The 21045-nt window shown below is 44.9% G+C and overlaps 1 pseudogene; it reads left to right on the top strand.

Annotated features, from left to right (window-relative positions):
* The first annotated feature begins 20263 nt into the window (after window positions 1–20263).
* Window positions 20264–20465, top strand: LOC120987335 (annotated as a pseudogene).
* The last annotated feature ends 580 nt before the right edge of the window (window positions 20466–21045 follow it).

Genomic DNA, 21045 nt, shown 5'->3' with positions numbered 1-21045 from the left:
CTGAAAATAGGTTATATAATCTTTCTGGCCCCGAAAGACAAGCCATTAAGGACAATATTTCTGAGAGTCTGGTTAAAGGACATATTAGACCCTCTTCTTCACCCGTGCATGCAGGGTTCTTCTTTGTGAAGAAGAAAGATGGGGGCTTGCGTCCTTGCCTAGATTTTCGTGAACTATATCGGATAACTATCTCTTTAATCAGATTGCGGGTACGAAATGGTTTTCCAAAAGGGATTTAATGGGAGCTTACAATCTGATTCACATCAAAGAGGGGGATGAGGGGAATTATGAAAACCTGGTCATGCACTTTGGTCTGACTAATGCTCCTGCTGTCTTTCAACACTTTGTCAACGATATTTTTTGTCATCTTGTCGGCAGATTTGTGGTGATACGTATATCTTGATGATATTTTAATCTATTAACCCGATCCGGAGACACACAAGGTACATGTGTATTCGCCGTACAGGAGGTAGAATTCCTGGGGTATCTGCTATCAGTTTCGGGATTCCATATCGATCTAGCAGAGTTTTTTGGATTTTGCCAATTTCTATAGAAAATTCATTCAGAAACATTCTGCGATTGTCAAACCCCTTACGGACATGACAAAGAAGGGGGCTGATTTTTGGTCTGATGCTGCTAAACTGACTTTTTCCTCTCTGAAGGAAAGTTTCACTTTGGCACCCATACTGGTCCAGCCTGTGCTTTCTTTTCTAAGAAATTGTTGGCAGCTGAGAAGAATTATGATATAGGCAACAGGGGACTTTTAGCTACTAAATTAGCGTTTGAGGAGGGGGCAGCTCATCCCGTCATGGTGATTACAGATCATAAAAACCTGTTATACCATGAGTCTGCTAAACGTATTACCCCCTAGACAAGCTAGGTGGTCTTTGCTTTTTACCAGGTTTAATTTTGTTATCACCTATCGTCCGGGGACAAAAAATACCAAAGCTGATGCATAATCCCGACGTTTTCCTGGAGGGGGTGATGTTGACGATCCGATGCCAATTTACTCAGACCTGGAGGGGATGGTGTTGGAGGCTCAGGGGGATGCCATGGTCTCCTGTCACCCAGGAAAGTTGTTTGTGCCCTTGAATTTGTGCCTTGAAATATAAAAAAAAATCATAACTCTGCACTCGCTGGGCACCCAGGTAGTTGTCACAGACGTTCCCGCGACAGGTGGCAAGAGATTGGTGAGACTGGCAACAGGTAGTTTGATCTGACAGGTTTTCCCTGTGGATCAATAGGCGTCTGTGTTATTTCTGGTAACGGCCACACCCCTTCCCTCAGGTGTTGCTAATGTGGTCATTTAACCTTCCTTATTTATTGTTGCTTGTCCCACAATGCTGTGTGGTTTATAGCTTCAGTTTCAGTTGTGGAGAGCTGGTGTGTAGATCTCGGCAGAGTTCCTGGTGCTTCCATAGCCCCTTTGAAGTTGTCTTTTTTTCCTTTAGCATTTTGTTTTGGTTCTGTGTGTTGCATTTCTGTAACAGCAGCTGCTGTACAACGCTGTTCCCCTACTTACCGCTGTGGTCCAGTGCGCCGTGCTCGGCGGTGATCCTTCCATCCACCGCTGCAGTCCTGGGCTCTGTCGCTGTATGTGCTGTGGTGCTGAGGATTCCGCTCCACAGGTTCCACTCAGCCCTGGCCACAGCATGCTTGCTGCTGGTTTCATGTTACACTGCCCTAGGGGTGGTGCGCATCACTCCCTGGTGTCCATGGGTTGGGTCATGTGACTTTGCTGACCAACCCAGGCTTTCCTGCAGGTACTTAAGTGGCTCAGCCCCCTTCCCAAATGCCTCAGTGTCAAGGTCCTTGTATTTGCTAGTTCCTGATACTCTCGTGTGCTCCTGACTTAACTTTGTTCCTGGATTCTGCTACTCGTCTGATCCCTGCCTGCTTGCCTTGACTCTCCTGTTGCCAATCCGGATTGCCTCACTTGTTCCTGTGCCACCTGCCCTGACCTTTGCCTGTCTGACTACGCTTCTACCTCATCCTTTGGTCCTGCTCTGTTGCTCCTGGTAACAACCCCGCCTGCCTGACTACGCTTGTACTTCTGGTACCGACCCAGGTATCTCCTGGTCTGACTGGACCAGCTGCCTCGTGTGCCTTCCCTTCTCAAGAGGTAGCAACCTGGTGTTCCCCTCAGGAAAGTCTATACCCACCATCAGGGGTACTATGAAGAATCAAGGGGTACACTTAGACAATGCCCTTAGTGGAGGTGGTACATGTGGCACAGTGGGTTCACACCTGTAGGTTTGTGACAATTTCCCCATTTTTTGTATTAGGCCTGTAGGAGACTCCTGTTCGTCCTTTCTTTTGGACGAACAGGTAATCTCGTCCCTGCCATCAGTACCAGGGTCCTATAGGGCTAGATAAAACTCTAGGTATCCCTGTGTATGAACACACCTACCTCTGGGGTCTGTTCATACTGGTAGACAGTCAGGATTTTGGTTAGGGTTTTACTAGGAGGTGTCCATCTAACTTCCATAGTTCTCAGGCCTGATTTCCTGTTCACCCCCTTCCCTCTTATGCTCGGTGTGATGTTTCCCTCCCACACAAAAGCGTGACATTATAAACCGTCATTTTTTGTTTGTGTAAAGCCATGGATCCTATTGCTGCACTGGCAGGTCAGCTGCAAGGGCTGTCTTTGAAGGTAGCTGACCTCAGCACGACCGTCTCGTAGATACAGAGACCACAGGCTGCTGGTCCTAGTGGTGGTGGTGGTTACCAGGTCTGTCTTGAACCTAAAGTTGACCTCCCGGACAGATTCTCTGGGGGACGTGATAATTTAATTTTGTTTAGGGAGAGTCAGCAGTATTTTAGGCTACGTCCACACTCATCTGTGGATGAGAAACAGCGAGTCGGTGTGGTTATTTCTTTGCTTAAGGGGCATGCACAGTCATGGCCTTTTACTCTGCTGACTCTACTGCTCTCCAGTTGGTAGAGACTAGCCGAAACCAAGCTACATGGCCTTCGTCAGGGTGATTGTTCCACTGAGATTTATTGCTCTGAGTTTAGGAGGTGGGCTACAGATACGGAGTGGAACGATCCTGCCCTCCATAGCCAGTTTTGTCAAGGGTTATCAGAGCGGCTGAAGGATGCCTTGGCCTTTCATGAAATCCCAGTGTCTGTGGAGGCTGCTATGTCTCTGGCTATACACATGGATAGACCCCTGAGAGAGAAATCTAGGGTCCCCCACTCTCAGGACGTACTATCACATGATGTATCGTCCTCTGACACTTTGGGTGAAGCTACTCCTGGGTTTATGCCTGGGGACAAACCCATGCAATTAGGGGAAGCTAATTCTTGATCTGCTTTTAAGCATACTGGTAAGGCCTCCTGCACACGAACGTATTTTTTTGCGGTCCGCAAAAACGGGTCCCGTTTTTCCGTGATCCGTGACCGTTTTTTCGTCCGTGGGTCTTCCTTGATTTTTGGAGGATCCACGGACATGAAAAAAAAGTCGTTTTGGTGTCCGCCTGGCCGTGCGGAGCCAAACGGATCCGTCCTGAATTACAATGCAAGTCAATGGGGACGGATCCGTTTGACGTTGACACAATATGGTGCCATTTCAAACGGATCCGTCCCCTATTGACTTTCAATGTAAAGTCAGGAGTCCCTTTTATACCATCGGATCGGAGTTTTCTCCAATCCGATGGTATATTTTAACTTGAAGCGTCCCCATCACCATGGGAACGCCCCTATGTTAGAATATACTGTCGGATATGAGTTAGATCGTGAAACCTCATTTCCGACAGTATATTCTAACACAGAGGCGTTCCCATGGTGATGGGGACGCTTCTAGTTAGAATATACTACAAACTGTGTACATGACTGCCCCCTGCTGCCTAGCAGCATCCGATCTCTTACAGGGGGCCGTGATCAGCACAATTAACCCCTCAAGTGCCGCACCTGAAGGGGTTAATTGTACTATCATATCCCCCTGTAAGAGATCAGGGCTGCCAGGCAGCAGGGGGCAGACCCCCCCCCCTCCCCAGTTTGAATATCTATTGTAATAAATCGTTGGTGGCCACGGATCACGGACACGGATGCCAATCTTGTGTGCATCCGTGTTCTTTCACGGACCCATTGACTTGTATGTGCTTATTTTTTGTGGGATGAGTTGAAGTTTTCATTGGTATCATTTTGGGGTACATATGTCTTTTTCATTGATTCATATTATGATTTTTGGGAGACAAAGTGACGAAAAATGACTGTTCTAGCATTGTTTCCATTTAATTTATGGCATTGAAGGGAGCTGATAAAGTGAAAAATATAGTCCCCTCCCTATGTAAACAACTTACATGCAGCAGCCAGTGATGGGGTTAAACCGCTGCCAGTTAGAGCAGGGGCCTTTTTGTCAGTAACAACCAGGCCCCTGCCTTGATCGAGCGAGCAAAGCTCCTGTACCTGGCTGATCACTATGCTGTATACACACTTAACTGCATGGCCATTCTGTGCATTGGGGACCGCAGTTTGTGGTCCCCAAAGCATGGGCAACATCCATGCGGATTCCGCAGACAGATCCAGACCCATTCAAGTTGAATGGGTTTGTAATCCATCCACACCGCAAAAAAAATAGAACATGTTAAAAAATTTTGTGGTGCTGAGGCACTCTATAGTGCTTCTGTGGGGTTCTGTGACTCCGTTCCACACTGAAAGTAAATGGGTCAGCATCCGTGATGCGGTGCAAAAATGGCTGGGGCCCGTATATTGTAGGGAGGTACTATCAGTGATTGATAGAGTTCTCTGTGTAAGTCAGAAATTTGATCTAAGGGGGTCATTTACCCTCAGCTATACTCCAGTTTTCTCGTGTGAATATGTTGCAGATTGTGGTGCAAAGGATTATTTGCGCCACAGTCTGCAACATTTCCCTGCTCACACTAAGTCTAGAAAAGGGGGAGCTGCATGAGCAGGAAAGGGGACAGGCCGTCATGCAGTATCATTGCCTGTTTTAGGCAAAGAAAATGGTCTAAATTTGAGCCACCAAGGAAGCTGGCTTACATTTAGGCTTATTGCACACGAACATTACGCTCCGTGGCCGTATTGTGGACCGCATTTGCGGATCCACAATACACAGGCACCACTCCGTGTGCATTCCGTATCACGGATGTGGACCCATTCACTTCAATGGGTCCGCAAATCCAGAGATGCGGAATGGTGCGGAACGGAACCCTACGGAAAGCTACGGAACTACGGAGTGCTTCCGTGGGTTTTCGTCCTGTACTTCTGTTCTGCAAAAAGATAGAACATGTCCTATCTTTTGAAAATGTATATAGAAAGGCTGAGCACTCTCCCAATGGACCACACACAGACTATTCAAAATTATTATATTTATTACACCGATATATAGATCAAGAACAAAGTGAACATATAACAAATTACACAATAAAAATACACCTTAAAAAATACAATATAAAAGTTATTTGAATAAAAAGCGTGCAGATAAAAAGCATTAATAATTCATCTGCGGTGGTATACAAAAGGTTAATATATGCAACCTGAATGAAGATATGCTGATTGGAAGAAAAAAAAGGAGTCGATATCAATTCAATATGTTCGATGTTGCGAAAATAATTTTCGACCATAAGAAAATAAATGTTCGAATAAATATAAGAACAAGTTTTTTCCTTTCGAATAAATGTCCAAACTGGAATACGATATTCGATTAGAACTTGCAGTGATAATGTTGATTAAATATTATTCAATCAATATTCCCTGTGTGGCAATGCGAAAAGAATAAACATTCACTCTTGTGAAATGCCGTCTGGTTATAGCTCACGGTGGCGTCCCACGTGGCTAATGGAGTCAGATTCGGCTGGTACCTGTTAATGATGATTCAACAGGAGCAATGTGAACGATGTAGCCCTCTGTGTAGAGATTCTTTAGTAGGAGAGTCTTTCAATGCAGCTCTGTCACTTCAAGGGTTTAAATGTTCGCTATATGCCATATGGATCCATCAGGGTAAAAAGAAGTCGATTCCAGTTATTGAAGTCAAAAACGTCCATCAGCTGATGTGCGGGTCTTTTGAAACCATGGTTTCAAAAGACCCGCACATCAGCTGATGGACGTTTTTGACTTCAATAACTGGAATCGACTTCTTTTTACCCTGATGGATCCATATGGCATATAGCGAACATTTAAACCCTTGAAGTGACAGAGCTGCATTGAAAGACTCTCCTACTAAAGAATCTCTACACAGAGGGCTACATCGTTCACATTGCTCCTGTTGAATCATCATTAACAGGTACCAGCCGAATCTGACTCCATTAGCCACGTGGGACGCCACCGTGAGCTATAACCAGACGGCATTTCACAAGAGTGAATGTTTATTCTTTTCGCATTGCCACACAGGGAATATTGATTGAATAATATTTAATCAACATTATCACTGCAAGTTCTAATCGAATATCGTATTCCAGTTTGGACATTTATTCGAAAGGAAAAAACTTGTTCTTATATTTATTCGAACATTTATTTTCTTATGGTCGAAAATTATTTTCGCAACATCGAACATATTGAATTGATATCGACTCCTTTTTTTCTTCCAATCAGCATATCTTCATTCAGGTTGCATATATTAACCTTTTGTATACCACCGCAGATGAATTATTAATGCTTTTTATCTGCACGCTTTTTATTCAAATAACTTTTATATTGTATTTTTTAAGGTGTATTTTTATTGTGTAATTTGTTATATGTTCACTTTGTTCTTGATCTATATATCGGTGTAATAAATATAATAATTTTGAATAGTCTGTGCGTGGTCCATTGGGAGAGTGCTCAGCCTTTCTATATACATTTTCAATTTATTTGACTGGGTGAGTCATCAGGCTTAGTAGCACCCATCCACAGTGAAAGGCGATAGAGAGCCACCATACTCTTTATAATGTCCTATCTTTTTGCGGAACGCCCGGATCACGGACGGATTAAAGTGAATGAGTCCACGATCCGCTGCGGCTGCCCCACGGTGAGTGTTTGGGCGCACACGTTCATGTGCAAGAGGCCTTAGACCAGTGGCGTATATGCCAAAGTTATGTAGAGGCCGGCACCTCTACATAACTTCGGCAGATCCACTGCCAGCACAAGGGGTATTAAGACAGGGTTCAGTGTATATCTGATAATAAATGACCTCTTATATATTGATCTGCTCAGTTGCATTTTGTGGTGGCAGGTCTTCTTTAAGTATGATGTAGTAAAGAAAAAATGGTCGCAAATATGTCTATAGGATTTGACCAATCAGATATAATAAAAGCGCAGTGTGAGTGTGTCAGGGCAACCAATCAGGACACAGCGCTTCACACATGGCTGCACCGCTCACAGCATTGCACCGACCAATCAGGACACGACGCTGATACTCTGCTTAAAATAACTGTTTAACCTCTTTTATGCTGCGGTCCTCAGTAACCGGTGTCTGGAAGAGGCTAACAATTGGGCTGCTGCTCTTCCCTGGCAGCGGTCCGATGCTTGAAGGGTTAATTTCCCCACACACACACAACACCCCGCCCCCCTTTTAAGATGGCAGAGCGGCAGCGGGGTAGAGTGCTAGCTGTAATATACAGTTAACACTCAGCTTGAAACGGCTGGCACCGATGTCGTTTGCAGGGGCTAACCATTGGGCCGCTGCTCTGCTGTGGAAGCGGTCAATGCTTAAAGGGTAAACAGAGGGAGGGAGCTCCCTCCCCCATCGGGCTGCTGCGCTGTGGTAGCGTCCCAAGGGTTACATGGCAACCGGATGCCTTCACAGGCATCTGGCTTGCCATGGTATATCTAAGCCTGATCATGCTCCTGCTAAAGGCAGGAGCCTAATCAGGCTTAGTGTGAGTTCAATACACTGCAGTACACTATATAGTGTGCTGCAGTGTATTGTAAGCCATCAGACCCACTGGATCTTCAAGAATCAAGTCGGTCTGGGTCCAAAAATGTAAAAAAAAAAGTTAAAAAAATAAATAAAATAAAAAAAACTTTATATATCCACATATAATTGGTTAAAAATGTAAAAAATTTAAAAAACACTAAACATGTTTGGTATTACTGCACCTGTAAGGATCATGTTACTTTTACCGCATGGTGATCATAAAAAAAAAGAAGAAAAAACTATGATGGAATTGCATCACAAAAAGTGTAATACCAAGAAATCAAAAAGTCATATGTGCCCTATAATGCTACCAATCAAACCATAATCTCATCCCGCAAAAAATGAAATCCTAGCTAAGACAATCGTCCAAAAAATAAAATATGGCTTTCAGAAAATGGAAACACAAAAACATGATTTTTTTTTTTATGCTTTTATTGTGTAAAATAAAATAAAAAAATGCACATATTAGACATCACTGTGTCCTTAAGAACCTGCTCTATAAAAATTGCATGTGATCCAACCCGTCTAGTTAGCACCCTAAAAAAATATATAATTGTGCCATAATGTAATACTAAGCGATCAAAAATTCACACGCTCCCCAAAATGGCACCATTCAAACCATCATCATTTCCAGCAAAAAATGAGACCCTACCTAAGACAATCGCCCAAAAAATAAAAAAATATGCTTTCAGAAAATGGAAACACAAAAACATGATTTTTTTTAAAACAAATTTAATTGTGTAAATCCGAAATAAAAAAATAAAAAAGACTTATTAGGTATCACCGCATCATTACGACCTGCTCTATAAAAATATCACATTATCTACTCTATCAGGTGAACATTGTAAAAAAACTAATAATAAAAACTATGCCAGAACAGCCATTTTCTTGCCTCATAAAAAGAGTAATATATATATATATATATATATATATATACACACACACACACACACAATGCACAACTACCTCTAGCAAAAGATTTCTATACTGCAGGAATAACCCTAAGGCCCCTTTCACACGAGCGTGACGGATTGGCTCCGGATGCATTCAGGGTGCGTTCAGTGAAACTCACACCATTTTGCAAGCAAGTCCAGTCAGTTTTGCCTGCGATTGTGTTCAGTTCAGTTTTTTCACCGCAGGTGCAATGTGTTTTGATGTGTTTTTCACGCGCATGATGAAGGTTTACTGAAGGTTTACAAACAACATCTCTTAGCAACCATCATTGAAAAACACATTGCATCTGCACTTGCTTGAGGATCCAATCCATTTTTCACTGAAGCCCCATTCACATCTATGGGGCCAGGGCTGCATGAAAATCGTAGAATATAGAACTTGCTGCTTTTTTCACACAACGCAGAACTGATGCGTGAAAAAAACGCTTATGTACAGAGACCCATTGAAATTAATGAGTCAGGATACAGTTCGGGTGCTATGCGTTCACATCACGCATTGCACCCGCGCGGAAAACTCGCTTGTGTGAAAGGGGCCTAATAATAACATGTCCTCCCCACACCACTCACACCAGCATGCCGACCAATCAGGACACGACTCTCCACATGCCTCCTGCACCGCCCACACTTGCGTGCCAGCAAGCAGTTCGGAGCGCCACCATTTCTGTTCGTCAGACCCAGCCATTTATGTTTGTCAGTCACAGCACTATCAGCCATATAGAGAGGAGCCCCTGTCAGCAGTCTGACCTAGCAACCACTGTTTCTGTTTGTCAGTCACAGCATTATCAGCCATATAGAAAGGAGCCCCTGTCAGCAGTCTGACCTACCAGTCGCTACCAGCCGTCTCAGCACCAGCAGTCAGTGCCAGTCGTACAGCCACAGTGCCAGCAGTGTCAGCCACCAGTCAGTGCAAGCCATCTCAACCATCAGTCAGTGCCACCAGCCACAGCCACCAGTTAGTGCCAGCAGTCTCAGCTACAGCCATCACTCAGTGCCAGCAGTCTCAGCCACAGCCACCAGTTAGTGCCAGCAGTCTCAGCTACAGCCATCACTCAGTGCCAGCAGTCTCAGCCACAAGCCACAGCCAGCAATCTCAGCCACAGCCACCAGTCAGTGCCAGCAGTCACAGCCACCAGCCGCAGTCAGCAGTCTCAACCACAGCCAGCACTCAGTACCAGCAGTCTCAGCCACAAGCCACAGCCAGAAATCTCAACCGCAGCCACCAGTCTCGGGCCACCAGTCACAGCTGCCAGTCTCAGCCACCAGTCAGTGCCAGCATTCTCAGTTACAGCCAGCACTCAGTGCCAGCAGTCTCAGCACCAGCAGTCAGTGCCAGTCGTACAGCCACAGTGCCAGCAGTGTCAGCCACCAGTCAGTGCAAGCCATCTCAACCATCAGTCAGTGCCACCAGCCACAGCCACCAGTTAGTGCCAGCAGTCTCAGCTACAGCCATCACTCAGTGCCAGCAGTCTCAGCCACAAGCCACAGCCAGCAATCTCAGCCACAGCCACCAGTCAGTGCCAGCAGTCTCAGTCTCAGCTGCAGCCACCAGTCAGTGCCAGCAGTCACAGCCACCAGCCGCAGTCAGCAGTCTCAACCACAGCCAACACTCAGTACCAGCAGTCTCAGCCACAAGCCACAGCCAGAAATCTCAACCGCAGCCACCAGTCTCGGGCCACCAGTCACAGCCGCCAGTCTCAGCCACCAGTCAGTGCCAGCATTCTCAGCTACAGCCAGCACTCAGTGCCAGCAGTCTCAGCCACAATCCACAGCCAGCAGTCTCTGCCACAGCCACCAGTCAGTGCCAGCAGTCTCAGTCACAGCCAGCACTCAGTGCCAGCAGAGTCAGCCAGAAGCCACAGCCAGCAATCTAAGCCACCAGCCACAGCCACCAGTCTCAGCCAGCAGTCTCAGCCACAGCCGCCAGTCTCGGCCAACAGCCACAGCCACAGCCACCAGTCAGTGTTGTCAAGTTTCCTTGCCATTTAATATGGACTAATTCTACTAATGTTTATGTACTACTGTTCTAGCGCCCGTTATTGCAACGGGCTTAATGTCTAGTACTTTATATCCTAAAGATAAAGGGGGACATTTATAATTTAAGATGGTTTTTCATATAACCTAGTCTGGCATTGCATTGTGTGGTTGCACCAAATTCATGACGGTTTTCATTTATTTTGTGCAACTGCATTTTGTTGTATGATTCAGTCGAAAAACTACACCCGGGGGCTGCCTGGTATAGGAAACTATCAAGTTTCACAGATAGTAAATGTGTTATAATCCAGGTCTAATTTCACTTTTCTGCCATAGACATAGAAACATAGAATGTGTTGGCAGATAAGAACCATTTGGCCCATCTAGTCTGCCCAATATACTGAATACTATGAATACCCCCTGGCCCTATCTTATTTGAAGGATGGCCTTAGGCCTATCCTATGCATGCTTAAACTCCTTCACTGTATTTGCAGCTACCACTTCTGCAGGAAGGCTATTCCATGCATCCACTACTATCTCAGTAAAGACTGAGACCACTTTGAAAAGTAGCATGTCTCCTAAATATCACAGAAATGTAGCAAAAAAAGTGCAATTGACATGTGATGGGGCATTTATTAAACAAAATACACCAGGTTTTTGGTGTAAAAATGTTGCAAGTCTGTCTGTTAACAATTAACTGCAAAGGGTTAAGCAAACAATGAAAGTCATATCATGAAAACAATCTTGAGATGTTTTACCTATTTTTAACTTGCTTTAATTGACTGTGCAACATTTTTAATTGCACAATGCTTCATTTTAACAGTGTAAAAGAATAAACATAATCATCATCTAACACAGAGGTTGATTTTAGAAGAATTACCGTAGCTTTACAACTAGTATAATCACTTACTTTTAATAATTATGTTTCATATGCAATTTTTAAAAATGAATTCCCTGTATAACATGGCTGAATGCATGAGCACTTGTCAAAGTTTTTTTTGTAAAAATGAATTAATCTTGCATTACATTAATTTTAAAGAATAAAATAACTACTTGGCATTCTTGTATAACTATTGCCATGTTTACTCAAAAGAAGCCTAGTAGAACAAAGAGTGATTTTAAAATTCTTCACCTGAAAATGAAACAAATATATAAACTGTACTGTAAAGGATTACATTAGCAAAATTGACAAGGAAGGCACATACTTATTAAGTAAAAGTACCACAGAAGTATAAAGCATTTTAAATATACAGAAAGTCAGGGTAAAATTAAATGTCAAATATAACTTTGCAGTAGAAGGTTAGAACATGTGATTGTCTCTAGAGGAAAGTCTCTGATCAGTGTGCCAAATTGTTATTTGCATAATAGTGAGGTTTAAAATACATATCAAATTGTGGCAGACCTCCAGCACATAAACATTTCAGAAACCACTAAAACATTCAATCTTAAACACATTTATCTTTGTTAAAAGGAGAAACCTCATATAAAATGTGACATATATTGACATTTTTAGCACTGTTTGAGAAAGTGGAATAGCTGTTAAATGCCATTTATTTTAGCATCTCTCAAGTTCAGCATTGTACACTGGACACAAATGCTAAATGAATGCCAACACACTCTATTTACGTTATACATAAAAATATTTTAACTAGCCTATGATGTTCATAACTCCAGTAGAATAAATTACAATAAGCAATAACAGAAAGTTTTATTCTCTATATAAATTAGAGATGAGTGAATGTCTTGAAATTTGTTTCTGGCCTAGTCGTAAGTAAGAAATCCCCTTCTATGACTTCCATGTTACTAATTCAGCCACCAATGTAAAGGAATTGTCTTGATGAGATAACACATTTAATTAGAGATAAGCAACGTTTTGAAAAATTATAATTTGACGAAGTTTGACAGGAAATTAGATTCATTCTGAATTAATTTGTCATGAATCACAATAAATCAGGTATACCCAGGGCAAACTGCCTAATCATATTCTTCCCACTTAGTGGCCCAATCTCAGTGTGAAGGCTTGGAAGCAGTGGCATGCATAAAGAAGTAAGGGCTCCCACACAGGACAGAAGGGTTTCCGCCTAAAGCCCTTTCAATTACTCGTGGAACATTTTTTCCACTGGCTCATTTGCTAAAAGTTGTTCCTTAAGGCTGGGTTCACACTTGAGCGTTTTACAGCGCGTTCAAACGCGCTGTAAAACGCTCAACACATGAAAACCAATGCTTCCCTATGGCCCTGGTTCTCACTTGAGCGTTTTACAGCGCTGAAAAACGCGCTGTAAAACGCCCTACGCTCAAACAAGTACTTGAGCTTCTTTGGGGCGTTTTGACGCGCGTTTGTGGCCATAGGACATTGCAGTCAATCACTCAAACGCGCGTTTACTATTGCAAAAAGCGCTCGTCAAAAACGTGCGTCAAAAACGCGCGTTAAACGCGCATATCAAAGACGCTCAGGTCTGAACCCAGCCTTAGAGCAGTGGTTCTCAACCTTTCTAAAGCCATGACCCCTTAATACAGTTCCTCATGTTGTGGTGACCCCCAACCATTACATTTTTTTTCCTTGCTACGTCATAACTAATTTTGCTACTGTTATGATGACCCACCAAAAACACTCACAGACACCAATACACCAAATGTTATTTCAAATACACAAGTATTCATTCATAACCACAGAACTTTAGCATAAATACAAAATATTTGTAAACCAAATAAATAACTTAAAAATAAATAATAAACAACAAATACCCCCTAAAAAATAAATCAGTGGGGCGCACAGTACCCCTCAAATAAATAACTCAGTGGTGCTCACAGTACCCCCCCCCCCAAAAAAAAAAATTAAAAAAAAATCTGTGGTGCTCAGGGTACCCCTCAAATAAATAAATCAGTGGTGCTTCAAGTCCCCCCCAAATAAATCAGAAGTGCTCAGGGTCCCCCAAATAAATAAATCAGCGGTGCTTCATGTCCCCTCAAATAAATTAAGCCTTGCTCAGCCAAATAATTAAAATAAAATTAGCCAGGCTCAGCCAGGCTCAATTAAATCATTGGTGGCAGTAGTGCTCAGCGGCGGTGTCATTAACGAAAAAACTCGGACCTCCAGACGTCAGGCTCCTTCAAGCACAGGCAGTGATGGCACATCACTTCCTGTGCGCGAGGATAAGGGGCCGCTGCCGTTGTGCGGGCGACCCACAATAGGAAGCCTCAGGTGACCCCCCGGAAAGGGCCGATCGACCCCCAAAGGGGTCGCGACCCCTAGGTTGAGAACCGCTGCTTTAGAGGGTAGAGTCCTGACCAAGTTTTCACCTCCAGTAGAAGAGGAGATAATCCCAACTAAGACTGGGCCCCCTCTTGCCCTGGGCCATATAGCAGTCACATGGTCTGACTCTATGGTAGTTACGCCCTGCATGGAAATTAACCACCTCAACCCCCCTGGCTTAAACACCCTTAATGACCAGGCCACTTTTTACACTTCTGCACTACACTACTTTCACCGTTTATTGCTCGGTCATGCAACTTACCACCCAAATTAATTTTACCTCCTTTTCTTCTCACTAATAGAGCTTTCATTTGGTGGTATTTCATTGCTGCTGACATTTTTACTTTTTTTGTTATTAATCGAAATTTAACGAAATTTTTGCAAAAAAATTACATTTTTCACTTTCAGTTGTAATTTTTTTTTAAAAAAACGGCATCTATATATAAATTTTTCTCAAAATTTATTGTTCTACATGTCTTTGATAAAAAAAAATAATATTTGGGTAAAAAAAAAATGGTTTGGGTAAAAGTTTTAGCGTTTACAATCTATGGTACAAAAATGTGAATTTCCGCTTTTTGAAGCAGCTCTGACTTTCTGAGCACCTGTCATGTTTCCTGAGGTTCTACAATGCCCAGACAGTAGAAAAACCCCACAAATGACCACATTTCGGAAAGTAGACACCCTAAGGTATTCGCTGATGGGCATAGTGAGTTCATAGAACTTTTTATTTTTTGTCACAAGTTAGCGGAAAATGATGATATTTATTTATTTTTTTCTTACAAAGTCTCATATTCCACTAACTTGTGACAAAAAATGAAAACTTCCATGAACTCACTATGCCCATCACGAAATACCTGGGGGTGTCTTCTTTCCAAAATGGGGTCACTTGTGGGGTAGGTATACTGCTCTGGCATTTTAGGGGCCCGAATGCGTGAGAAGTAGTTTGAAATCAAAATGTGTAAAAAATGCCCTGTGAAATCCGAAAGGTGCTCTTTGGAATGTGGGCCCCTTAGCCCACCTAGGCTGCAAAAAAGTGTCACACATCTGGTATTGCCGTACTCAGGAGAGGTTGGGCAATGTGTTTTGGTGTGTCATTTTACATATACCCATGCTGGGTGAGATAAATATCTCGGTCAAATGCCAACTTTGTATAAAAAAAATGGGAAAAGTTGTCTTTTGCCGAGATATTTCTCTCACCCAGCATGGGTATATGTAAAAAGACACCCGAAAACACATTGCCCAACTTCTTCTGAGTACGGTGATACCAGATGTGTGACACTTTTTTGCAGCCTAGGTGGGCAAAGGGGCCCACATTCCAAAGAGCACCTTTCGGATTTCACAGGGCATTTTTTACACATTTTGATTTCAAACTACTTCTCAAGCATTCGTGCCCCTAAAATGCATTTTAGGGGCCCTAAAGCGTGAGAAGAAGTCTGGGATCCAAATGTGTAAAAATGCCCTCCTAAAAGGAATTTGGGCACCTTTGCGCATCTAGGCTGCAAAAAAGTGTCACACATCTGGTATTGCCGTACTCAGAAGAAGTTGGGGAATGTGTTTTGGGGTGTCTTTTTACATATACCCATGCTGGATGAGAGAAATATCTCGGCAAAAGACAACTTTTCCCATTTTTTTTATACAAAGTTGGCATTTGACCAAGATATTTATCTCACCCAGCATGGGTATATGTAAAATGACACCCCAAAACACATTCCCCAACTTCTCCTGAGTACGGCGATACCAGATGTGTGACACTTTTTTGCAGCCTAGATGCGCAAAAGGGCCCAAATTCCTTTTAGGAGGGCATTTTTACACATTTGGATCCCAGACATCTTCGCACGCTTTAGGGCCCCTAAAATGCCAGGGCAGTATAAATACCCCACATGTTACCCCATTTTGGAAAGAAGACACCCCAAGGTATTCAATGAGGGGCATGGCGAGTTCATAGAAATTTATTTTTTTGGCACAAGTTAGCGGAAATTGATTTTATTTTTTTTTTCTCACAAAGTCTCCCTTTCCGCTAACTTGGGACAAAAATTTCAATCTTTCATGGACTCAATATGCCCCTCAGCGAATACCTTGGGGTGTCTTCTTTCCAAAATGGGGTCATTTGTGGGGTGTTTGCACTGCCCTGGCATTTGAGGGTCTCCGCAATCATTACATGTATGGCCAGCATTAGGAGTTTCTGCTATTCTCCTTATATTGAGCATACGGGAAATGAGATTTTTTTTTTTCGTTCAGCCATCGATCAATGTGGATGAAAAAATCTCTGGCAAAAAAAAAAAGGAGGGGAAAGGCGTCTGCCAGGACATAGGAGCTCCGCCCAACATCCATACCCACTTAGGCCATATGCCCTGGCAAACCAGATTTCTCCATTCACATCAATCGATGTGAATGAATAAATCATTGCCGGGATTTTTAATTTCTTTTTTATATACAAAGTGTTTGCCAAAGTATATGAACACCGCCGCCTCCTCAGCTCATATGCCTCGGCAAACGCATCTTTTACTGCAGAGGAGAAATCTCGTCTTGCAGCGCCGCATACACCGACTTTTGTGTAATCTGACAGCAGCGCAATGCTTCTGTCCGAATGCACATCAGTGCTGCAGCTAGTCGATCGGTTGGTCCACCTGGAAGGTAAAAAAAACAAAACAAAAAAGAAAAAAACAGGCCGCCATGCAATAAATTTATTAACTTTATAATAAAATTTGAACGGAACATATAAACTTTATTTAACTTTTTGAACAGAACGTTAACTTTTTTGCTTACCGGTGATTTTATATATTTTTTTACCTTTATAGGACAAACCTCTCCTTCCCCATGGGACAATGTGTAAAGCGCAAATCGCCCAAAGATGTGGCGAAGTACATTATGCACTTTGTCCCAGGTGAAAGGAGAGGTTTGCAGCAGCTGTGAGTGTAAGGGCCCTAATAGCCCTGGGTGCCTGTCCTGTGAGAATCAATCCCTATGCTAAGTGTACCTGTGTGTGGTACTTCCGGAAACACTCCCCTAAGCATAGGGCAGGGTGGTCAGGGCAGTCAGGACAGAAATAGCGGGTGTCACGCCTTATTCCACTCCTGCTACAGACACAACATCTTTTTCGGGGTGACGGTTGGGTTGAGGTACCAGCAACGACATTGGGGAAATGTCGCTCGTGTAGACGGCTCACTACACTGGTGGATGGGGCCACGGAACCTCCTGGATACAGGAGGTTCTCGATGATCTCTTCCTCAAATTTGAGGAAGGATCCTGTTCTCCCAGCCTTACTGTAGAGAACAAAACTATTATATGCAGCCAATTGAATCAAATATACAGACACCTTGTTATACCAGCATCTGGTGCGTCGGGAAACTAAATAGGGAGCCAACATCTGGTCATTGAAGTCCACCCCTCCCATGTGAAGGTTATAGTCGTGGACTGAGAGGGGCTTTTCAATGACACTGGTTGCCCGTTCAATTTGTATTGTCGTGTCTGCGTGAATGGAGGAGAGCATGTAAACGTCACGCTTGTCTCTCCATTTCACCGCGAGCAGTTCTTGGTTACACAAGGCAGCCCTCTCCCCCCTTGCAAGACAGGTGGTAACGAGCCGTTGGGGGAAGCCCCGGCGACTAGGTCGCACGGTGCCACAGCAGCTAATCTGTTCTAGGAAAAAATGCCTGAAGAGGGGCACACTTGTGTAAAAATTGTCCACATAAAGATGTTACCCCTTGCCAAATAAGGGTGACACCAAGTCCCAGACTGTCTTCCCACTGCTCCCCAGGTAGTCAAGGCAACCGACCGGCTCCAGGGTCTGATCTTTTTCCTCATAGATCCGAAATTTGTGGGTATAGCCTGTGGCCCTTTCACAGAGCTTATACAATTTGACCCCATACCGGGCACGCTTGCTTGGGATGTATTGTTTGAAGCCAAGGCGCCCGGTAAAATGTATAAGGGACTCATCTACGCAGATGTTTTGCTCAGGGGTATACAAATCTGCAAATTTGTTGTTGAAGTGGTCTATGAGGGGCCAAATTTTTTGGAGCCGGTCAAAAGCTGGGTGGCCTCTGGGATGGGAGGTGGTGTTGTCGCTAAAGTGCAGGAAACGCAGGATGGTCTCAAATCGTGTACTGGACATAGCAGCAGAGAACATGGGCATGTGATGAATTGGGTTTGTGGACCAATATGACCGCAATTCATGCTTTTTGGTTAGACCCATGTTGAGGAGAAGGCCCAAAAAAATTTTAAGTTCGGAAACTTGGACTGGTTTCCACCGGAAAGGCTGGGCATAAAAGCTTCCCGGGTTGGCGGCTATAAATTGAGTGGCATACCGATTTGTTTCTGCCACGACTATGTCCAAGAGCTCCGCAGTCAAGAGCAGCTCAAAAAATCCCAGTGCCGAACCGATCTGAGCTGTCTCAACCCGAACTCCAGACTAAGCGGTGAAAGGGGGAACTACAGGTGCGGTTGAAGTTGGGGACTGCCAATCAGGGTTTGCCAGCACCTCAGGGACTCTAGGGGCTCTACGGGCCTGTCTGTGCGGTGGCTGCGACGGGGTAACTATTGCACGTGCCATCGTACCAGCTTCAACTGACCTTCTAGTGCTCGCCACTTCACCATGTTGTACGGCAGTGCTGGTACTAGATCAAGGATGGGCTGCGCTGCTGGTGTATGCCTCACCACGTAATCCGACAGCGCCAGCCCCACTCTGCTGCCCTTGAAGCGGATCCTGCGCAACCTGTGGTCTAGCGACACGGGGCCGGGTTCACCTGGTGCTATCAGGGACCTCAACCTTTTCGTCCGAACTTTGGGTCAGACTGCCACTGCTTTCTACAGGTTCATATTCTGACCCGCTAGATTCATCAGATGAGGGTTCCCATTCCTCATCCGACTGGGTCAGAATCCTGTAGGCCTCTTCAGAAGAATACCCCCTGTTTGACATTTGGACTACTAAATTTAGGGGTATTCCCTGAGACTACCCAAGAAAAAAAGCAAGCCTGTCTTACAAATGGGAGGCTAGCGAAGTACCGGAGGCCGCTGCGATTGATAAAAAATATCAAAACTGATTTTTTTATCGCCGCAGCGCTTGTAAAGTGATTGTGCAGTGATCAAGTAAAATATAATTTTTTGTCACTGCGGCGGGGCGGGCGTGGGTGAACGCACGTGTGGGCGACTGATCAGGCCTGATCGGGCAAACACTGCGTTTTAGGTGGAGGGCGAGCTAAGGTGACACTAATACAATTATAGATCTGACTGTGATCAGTTTTGATCACTTACAGATACTATAAAAGTACAAAAGCTGATTAGCGATACGCTAATCAGCGAATCAGTGACTGCGGTGCGGTGGACTGGGCCCTAACCGACGCTAACTACCTAACCAAGGGGCCTAAACTATCCTAAAACCTATCCGTCAATACCAAGGGGTGATCAAGGGGTTAATTGGGGTGATGGGGGGTGATCTGGGGCTAAGTGTGCTGTTTAATGGCTACTCACTGTGATGTGTGCTCTTCTGCTGGGACCAACCGACGAAAAGGACCAGCAGAGGAGCACAGAAGCCATTTAACACCTTATATTTATAAATATAAGGTGTTAGATGGCTTGTGATTAGATTTTTTGAAAATCGCCAGCCTGCCAGCAACGATCATTGGCTGGCAGGCTGGTGACGAAATACTCCTCTAACTTTTGCCGGCCCGCCATGTGCATGCGCAGGCCGGCTCTGACCGAAATCTCGCGTCTCGCGAGATGACGCACGGATGCATCCAGGAGGAATGAATCGACCGCCGCCAGGACGCATCCGTGCGTTAGGCGGTCGGAAAGGAGTTAAACTGCAAGGAGAGTGCAGGGAGAGCATAGGAGACTGCTGAGTTACAAACTCTGCCAGAATTTATTGCCGTGTACATAACTGTGCAGTTCACCAATATTCAAGTAGTGGCCCCATGACAGAGTGGGGAGGGTGGAAGTAGCAGTGGATATAACATTGACAATAGTGGCCCCATGACAGAGTGGGGAGGGAGGCAGCAGAGTCAGTAGCAGTGACGGTAGTGGTCCCATGAAAGAGTGGGAAGGGTGGTGCAGCAGCAGTGGCAGTAACAGTGACAATTTTGGAACCATGACTGAGTGTGGAGGGTGGCGCAGTGGCAGTAGCAGTGACAATCTTGGCCACATGACAAAGTAGGAAGGCTGGCAGCAGCAGTGAAAATAGTAGAACTGAGTAGGGAAAGTGGTAGCAGTGACCATAATAGCCCTATAACAGAGTTCGCTTCTCGGCCTTTTGGCTAAGATCAAGTGTAGTATCTGTTCTTATCAGTCTGCCTTTTCTTGCCGGCCCAGGTCCTTGTGGGTACCCCCTGCACTCTGCCTTTGAGCATCGTTGATTAAATTCAGCTTCAGCTCACTGCTGCTATTGGGTGTAGGGCTATTCCCCAGGGAACAAGAGTGCTCTGGTCTCCGACCTCCTCTTGGCCTGTGGCTTAATAGTCTTGGTGTACGACGTTAGACAGTGCTTACTTGGATCTAGACAGCCCCGAACACGACAGCTGGAAGATCTTCTCCGACTGCGATCCAGGAGAAGACTTTGCGAAGACTCGACGAGGAACCCCGACGACGAGGACTGAAGACTCCGGCCTGAAGACTCCGGCCTCGGGGGACCTCGACGAGGAAAGAAGCTCGGCGAAGCTCCGCCCAGCAAGAAGGAAGCCGCAAAGCTCCGCCCCCTGCGGCAAAAGGACGCTTTGCGAAGACACCACAGGAAGAGGGCTAGAAGGAAGTAGCCATGGCCACAACCTCCAAGCCCCCCAAGACCAAGAAGGATGCTGCAGGACCGGCTAAGAAGACCCAAGCCACCAAGCCTCCTGGACCCTCTGGGGCCGGACCAGACGCCTCTGCCCGGCAGAAAGGCGGCGGAAAGCCCGGCCAGGTCGCCCCTTCACTGGAGCCCTGGATGCGGCAGACCGTCGCCATGAAGCTGAAGGAGGTGGATGGAAAGTCCCCGGAGATGACCGAGGAAATCTTCTGCCAGAAGATGCTGGTGGACCAGG

The sequence above is a fragment of the Bufo bufo genome, chromosome 1 (genome assembly GCF_905171765.1).
Source record: "Bufo bufo chromosome 1, aBufBuf1.1, whole genome shotgun sequence".
Taxonomy (NCBI): domain Eukaryota; kingdom Metazoa; phylum Chordata; class Amphibia; order Anura; family Bufonidae; genus Bufo; species Bufo bufo.
The sequence above is the reverse complement of the archived record's forward strand: the minus strand, read 5'-3'. Positions and strand labels throughout refer to the sequence as shown.